The following is an 8,218-nucleotide window of genomic DNA, read 5'->3' as shown; positions in this document are numbered from 1 at the left end:
ACCACTCTTTAGTTCTCACCTTCTCTGGGTAGATTATATCTTCTGAGTACTTCACACCTCTTTGTTAAGCTTGCCTTTTGTACGTTTCTTGACCTTTTAGTGATTAATTTAACCTTTACAGGTATTTAGCACCCTTTTGTATTAGATCTAAAAATAGATCTAGCTTAAGGTTTTAGCTTTACTATAAGTATGAGTTAGGGACTTTTCATTGTTCAATCAAGAGTTTACAACTTTATCTTCCCCTAAGGCACTGTCTGAGTAGGGTGGAATAATTTTAAAAGTTCTCAATACATTCCTGACCAAGTATCTCCATTGTTAAAAATGGGGAATAGCTTAACCAAATCTTCTAAGGTACAGTCTGAACAGTTTTAAGATTCACACCTTCCAGTGAAGAAACTCTTGCTACCAGTGCTAATTGGCACCTGTTCTATGCCATAGAGAGAGCCTAAAGAGCTGCTTTAGGGTCACTAAGAAATCAGATGACTAAAAGTCACACAGCCAGCATATACCAGAGGCATGAGAGATCCAGCCCTTTCTGAATTCAAGGCCAGTTTTCCATTGTCTATGTCATACTTCCTCTAAGTAGGAAGAACTCATAAAGTATTATTTTCTTTAAATACTATAGGCTATTAAAAAGAAGAAGTATCAGGGAAATACAAGATATAATAAATAATAGGTTATGTTTATTCCTAAGCTTTTGAAAAACAATAATAAAGCATGGGTCCATAAGTCCTAGTCTGATGGCTCATTGTGACATGGAGGTGACGGTGGATTCTTGAAGATTGGGTCAAGAGGACACATACTCTGACAGCTGCTATGCAAAATTGGAAGAGGTTCCACTTGAGACTGACCACAAGATAAGTGATAAATGTTCCAGTTCTAGGAAGTCTCAAATAATAAGTGTTTTATATTCCACATTAATGGATCAAAACAATAACTAGGAACTTTAGTAACAGGATCAAGAACCACGAATTATGTCCAGAATAACAGCAGGAAGTGCACTCTTGGTTGGGGAATCCCCCAAGGGAACTGAGAGATGTCAGATTCCAGAACCCCATGACAGAGGGACAGAGACACTGGAGAACATATAGCATTGGGGGAAAGGAGAAAAGAGAAGCAGAGCTAGGAAGGCAAAGAGAAACATTACAAGCCAGGCTTCTTTTAGTTTCCTATTTTTACTAATTATTTTCACTAAGTCTCTAACTTACTTATGCCCTGGGGCAAAGACCCTCTTGAGGACTCTGGAGGGAAGGAGTGCCCACTCCCATGGAATCATATAATAAAAGAATTTAAACAAGCTATGAGGAGATCCCAAAGGATTTTAATGCTAATACAAATGTATCTTCTTAGCAATAAACTACCCCAGATAAATTCTGAACTAATCAATTCAGTATTCTATTGTAATTATTTTAATTGCTTGGATTCCTAAAATACTTCCCACTATTTAAAACTAATGTAAAACACCATTGGCAATTCAATAAATACTTGTTTTGTTGACCATTTTATATCTTCAGTTTAACTTATTAGAATTTGGAAAGTCCTGTGCAGATTGCAAGATTCAGCTAAAGGATACCCCTTGGGTGTTGTAAAAATTAAATTATATCTCTACTAATGAAAATATTACATTTTGATGTTTATAAAGGATTATTAGAAATCAAGGACACAAAATAAAAACTAGGTGCCCATGGCTGATTAGCCCATTCAAAATCCCCACACTTAGCTTACTTGCTACATCATGGAATATAGCTTACTTGCTAAATGCAATGGAAGAAACGAGAGTGTGGGAAGCATTACTCCCAGTTAAATACCAATTGTGACCTCGCCAATGTGGGGACTTGGGTGAGATTATAGGGAGTTCTGGGAAATACCAAGGACTTCTGGGGATTGAAGTCTAGGGTTCAAAATCTCCATTTTTACAGTGTCCAATTATAAGTACTATTAGCTGCCTTAGGTACCCTCACTACTTGGAAGCTCTGACTCCTCCACCCTAATGAGTGAGTGAATAAGTGGATGGGTGGGTAGATGGATAGATGGATGGATGGATGGATGGATGGATGGATGGATGGATGGATAAATGAATGAATGAATGAATGAATGAATGAATGAATGAATGAATGAATGAATGAATGAATGAGGAAAAGCATTTATTAAATGCTAAACATTATGCTAAGTGCTGCACATGCAAATAAAAAATATATAATAGAAAAGCCCCAAAATTATATAGGCATAGCAGTGAAATGGATGGCCCTGGGGTTCATAGTTTACAGAAATGGGTCAGATTACAGAACTAGAGGACAGGCAGACCATAAGCCCCAGTGGTCTGCCACATCATTACAAGGAACTGGCTCCCAGTTTATCTGAGCCATGTCAAGCATTCACAAGTCTTTACGGAGCACTCTACTGGATAAAAGAAGCACATTGGCCAAAATGAGCCCGCAGCCAAGTTGTGAAAGGTTTGATATGCTAATGAGAGGATAGAGTATAAGTAGTTACTGGAGTTTTTGTTCAGGAAAATGACCCCATCACACCTCTGCTTTAGAAAAATTACTTTGGCAGCTCTAAAAGTAGCTGGCCTCTGAGGGCTTCTCCCTCTCTAAATCTATGAACCTTCATTTGCTTCTTAGAATCTCTCCGTCCACATAACACCTTCTGCAAGAAGCCTTTCCCTGGGGCAGCTAGGTGGCACAGTGGATAGAGCACCAGGCCTGAAGTCAGGAGAACCTGGGTTCAAATCTGGCCTCAGATACTTCCCAACTCTGTGACTCTATTAACCCCCATCACGTAGCCCTTGTCCTTCTGCCTTATAGAGTTGTTAGTTATTAAGAAAGTAACGGTTTAATTTTTTTTCCTTGTCCCCAGAACCATGAGTAACACCACCCTCCTAAAAATATTTACCTTTCATCAACTTTACCCAAACCTTGTATATATATTTGTATCTAAATACAACTATACACCTACACTTACCAGTACAATTTTTTTTAAACCCTTACCTTCCACATTAGAATCAATATTGTGTATTGGTTCAAAGGCAGAAGAGCAGCAAGTCTCTTGCCTGAGACTGTACACTCCCTGAGGGCAGGGACTATTTCCCTTGTCTTTCTATTACCAAGGCTTTGCACAGTGCTGAGCACTTGATAAATACTTGTTGACTCATCCATTGACCAAAGAAAATGACGGAAGAGCACACGGCATAATGTGTTGGTGTCATGATTGTAAAAGTTCCCTAAAGAGCTTGTCTTGATTTAGGAGAAAGAAGCAACCTGGTAATAAATAAACAAAAAAGAATCAGTTTTTAAAAAGAAAGGAAGATTCAAACCCCTCCAGCTAGCATTGAAGCCCTCTACGATATTCCCTCCAACCTCTCCCATCTATCTTTCCTATTAGTCTCCTTCACACTTTCCATTCCAATCAAACCATCCTGCTGGCGCTCCCAACGGACAACAATCCATCTCTTCTTCTTTGGAGCCCAGATATGGAGTGTCCTCCCTCCCGCCCTCCCTGGGCCCCTTGTAGAACCCTGAGATGCCCTACAGAAGAGTCTTCCTCATCCCATTATGAAATAGTATCAAATGAGGTTAATAACCCACATGTGCCAGTCCACCTTTTTGTTACATAGGAAATAAAACTCTGGAGTTATTCAAAAAAACCATTTCCAAATGTCGTGGCAGTATGACTGGTCAGCAGGATCTGGAACGGGCTCTTCTTGGAGGGCTATGGATCCACAGTGGCCTCCTGGCCCATCTGAGAGGGAGTTTGTGCCAAGGCCTGTGAAAGAGAACTAGACAGAGAGATGACACGTCTGAGGTGGCTTTCATTCTCCCTGGCCACACTCGAGGAGGAGTGGGTGACTATCCATCCACAGCCCTACCTTCTCCCATCTCCAAGGTGGAACCACACGAGGAGGAGTTCCTGAAGCCATTTTAACTGTGTGTCCTGGCATCATTTTCCCAAAAGAGTCTTAACTTTTCTATGTGGCCATTCAGCTTCCCCTGATGATGGCAGACATGTAAGCTCAGGTTTATGCTTTGGTAATCCAATAGCGTCCGTCTGCAGGTGCTCAAATGGTAGCATTAGCATTTCCTGCTTCTCTTTTGTCTGGAGCTTTAGGGATGTCAAGTCCTTTTGCAGCATCTGTCATCTTTAGGGCTCTGGTGAGAATTCCTTGTGCTCCTCTCAAACAGCAGCATATGGGTAGGGGTAGATCTGTGGAGACATTTCTTCAGCCATCCCCAGAGTCCAGTTCACAGGAACTATATGAACACAACTACAAAACACTCTCCACACAACTAAAACTAGACCTGAGCAATTGGAAAAACATTAACTGCTCATGGATAGGACGAGCCAATATAATAAAAATGACAATCCTACCCAAACTTATTTATCTATTTAGTGCCATACCCGTGGAACTCTCAAAAAATTTCTTTACTGACTTAGAAAAAACCATAACAAAGTTCATTTGGAAGAATAAAGGATCAAGGATATCCAGGGAAATAATGAAAAAAAACACAAATGATGGGGGCCTTGCAGTCCCAGACCTTAAACTATATTACAAAGCAGCAGTCATCAAAACAATTAGGTACTGGCTAAGAGACAGAAAGGAAGATCAGTGGAATAGACTGGGGGCAAGCGACCTCAGCAAGACAGTATACGATAAACCCAAAGATCCCAGCTTTCGGGACAAAAATCCACTATTCGAAAAAAAAACTCCTGGGAAAATTGGAAGACAGTGTGGGAGAGACTAGGAATAGATCAACACCTCACACCCTACACAAAGATAAATTCAAAATGGGTGAGTGACTTAAACATAAAGAAGAAAACCATAAGTAAATTGGGTAAACACAGAATAGTATATATGTCAGACCTTTGGGAGGGGAAAGACTTTAAAACCAAGCAAGTCATAGAAAGAATCACAAAATGTAAAAGAAATAATTTTGACTACATCAAATTAAAAAGCTTTTGTACAAACAAAACCATTGTAACTAAAATCAGAAGGGAAACAACAAATTGGGGAAAAAATCTTCATAAAAACCTCTGACAAAGGTTTAATTACTCAAATTTATAAAGAGCTAAATCTATTGTACAAAAAACCAAGCCATTCTCTAATTGATAAATGGGCAAGGGACATGGATAGGCAGTTTTCAGATAAAGAAATCAAAACTATTAATAAGCACATGAAGAAGTGTTCTAAATCTCTTATAATCAGAGAGATGCAAATCAAAGCAACTCTGAAGTATCACCTCACACCTAGCAGATTGGCTAACATGATAGCAAAGGAAAGTAATGAATGCTGGAGGGGATGTGGCAAAGTAGGGACATTAATTCATTGCTGGTGGAGTTGTGAATTGATCCAACCATTCTGGAGGGCAATTTGGAACTATGCCCAAAGGGCGACAAAAGAATGTCTACCCTTTGATCCAGCCATAGCACTGCTGGGTCTGTACCCCAAAGAGATAATGGAGAAAAAGACTTGTACAAAAATATTCTGTGCTCTTTGTGGTGGCTAAAAATTGGAAAACGAGGGGATGCCCATCAATTGGGGAATGGCTAAACAAATTGTGGTATCTGTTGGTGATGGAATACTATTGTGCAAAAAGGAATAATAAAGTGGAGGAATTCCATGGAGATTGGAACAACCTCCAGGAAGTGATGCAGAGCGAGAGGAGCAGAACCAGGAGAACATTGTACACAGAGACTAATACACTGTGGTATAATCGAACGTAATGGACTTCTCCATTAGTAGCAGTGTAATGTCCCTGAACAATCTGCAGGGATCTAGGGAAAAAAGCACTATTCATAAGCAGAGGACAAACTGTGGGAGTAGAAACACCGAGGAAAAACAACTGCCTGACTACAGCGGTTGAGGGGACATGACAGAGGAGAGACTCTAAACGAACACTCTAATGCAAATACTAACAACATGGCAATGGGTTTGAATCAAGAACACATGTGATACCCAGTGGAATCATGCATCGGCTATGGGGGGTGGAGTGAGGAAAAGAAAATGATCTTTGTCTTTAATGAATAATGCTTGGAAATGATCAAATAAAATATTATAAAATTAAAAAAAAAAGAAAGAGAGGAGCACAATGGGGAAACTGAGTAAAGAAGATTCTACCTTTGCCTATGGAAGATTATTTCCTCCACTTTTCCCCTAAAATAGACATCTATTCCCCCGTAGCAGTTCTCAGACTATACTTACTCTCTTTGAGTAGCACATGGTATTCGCCCTGAAAAGTAGAATATTGCCTTTGTGACAATTAAACAAGCATTCTTGGAATCAAAACTTAGTACAATATTAAATTTCAGTTCCACAAGATTTTACCTCAAATAGCAAATTTTCACTAATCACAGCTATGGACAAGGATATTATTATTTCTTTCATCTTCTAATAACAGTTAATAAAGAGGTCATATCAAGGTATTTCATTTACGCTTCATTTATAAATTAAGAATGATAATATTCTGGAGTTTCACATATTCAGTAAATACTTGTTCAAATATATAGTTAACAGATGGCTCAAAGTCCCAGAAAATTCCTGGATAACAAACAGATTTATATTTCCTATTAATCCCTAAGGCCATGTTGGTGAACCTATGGCACACGTGCCAGAGGGGTAGCTGCTCCCCTACCCCTCTCCACACACACCTGAAGACATTTTTCACATGACCTGCAGTTTCTGCCTCTACCCAGCCACCCTATGGGAGCACTTCCTCCCTCCCCTGTCTGGGGTAAGGAGGTGGCTCACATGTGGCATGAGAGTATTTGGGCATTCAGTATCCAAAAGGTTTGCTATCACTGCCCTAAGGCAAAATGAAATCTCTTAATTTGAAGTCCATTATTACTAAATTCATTCAAAGATGTAAACTCAATATATACTGATTCCTAACAGATATAATTTCATAATTTTAATAAGTGATGATCAAATAATCTCAGATGAAACTCATTCTTTACTATAAGAAAACTTTCAGGTTTTCCCCCTCTGACTAGAAATTATACTAATGTTTCACACTTCAGCATGAGGTCAGCAGAATTGGTAAAATCCTATGACCCATTTCAAGTAGAAAGTTCCAAGGAATCTCATGGATAAGGATAACTTAAAGAAGACTTTGCTACTTTTTCTCCTAGCAATAAGATATTATTCACTTTAATGCAAATATGACCCATTAAAAATGAAAGTTTTCAAACATTTTCCTACCACATTCTCGTAACAGCTGAATTCATAATCTAACATTCAAATTAAAATAGAAATTACTTTCCTAATAGTATTTCTGATACAATAGTCTCCAAATTTTACAATGTAAGGCAAAATTAGAAATATAATATATATAATATCACAAATTTAAAACATGAAGCAAAACGTATTACCAGTTAGGTTACATCAATTGAGTCAAATACAATTCCAAATTATCTTACATAGAAAATTATTCATTTTATCACTTTTAAAAAAAATTTTATACAGATCACATTCAAAACCAAAATAGAGTTCTTACATTTACCAACATTTATTATAATGCTTACCATGTGCCAAGCACGTTACAATTACGAGATCCTCCCAACAATTCTGGGAGGTGGATATAATTATTTATCCTCTTTACAGATTAGGAAACTGAGATAGACAGTGGTGAAATAACTTGTTTAAGGCCATAAAGAATTCTAATTCAGCTGCAGAGAGCACATCTCCAATGGGCTGGTCACATTATGCGAATGCAAAACACACATTTGCCTAAAATATTATTTTATGGATCATTAGCACAGAGGCAAGTACTCACAAAGGCCATAAGAAGTGAGATGAGGACCCTTTAAAGGTCTCTTTGAAGAATGCTGATATATAGATTGTGAGACACAAGAGACACCATCCAGCAGGGCGTTCCTGCATCAAAGAAGTTGCTGTGCTCTATGAACAAAGCAGAATTGCAATACCTCAAAAGAAACGTGAGATCCACAAATTTAGAGAATTCTCCATCTCAAACATTCTATTTGTGCCTGGCCTGTGCTGAAACCTTCCAAGCTAGTATTGATCTAATCAGCCACAATCAGAAACAGTGTACCCAACTTAGGGGTACCATTTTGGTTTTCTTCGAGTATAGAGGACAACAATCAACCAATTTCTGAAACCAGACTTCAACTCAGGTTTCCTTGATCCATGCATTTTCCAGCATTTTTGCTTTCATGACAAATAGCAAATGTAGTTTTGCATTAGATTCTCACTCACCACAAT

The sequence above is a fragment of the Monodelphis domestica genome, chromosome 5 (assembly GCF_027887165.1).
Source record: "Monodelphis domestica isolate mMonDom1 chromosome 5, mMonDom1.pri, whole genome shotgun sequence".
Taxonomy (NCBI): Eukaryota; Metazoa; Chordata; class Mammalia; order Didelphimorphia; family Didelphidae; genus Monodelphis; species Monodelphis domestica.
The sequence above is the reverse complement of the archived record's forward strand: the minus strand, read 5'-3'. Positions refer to the sequence as shown.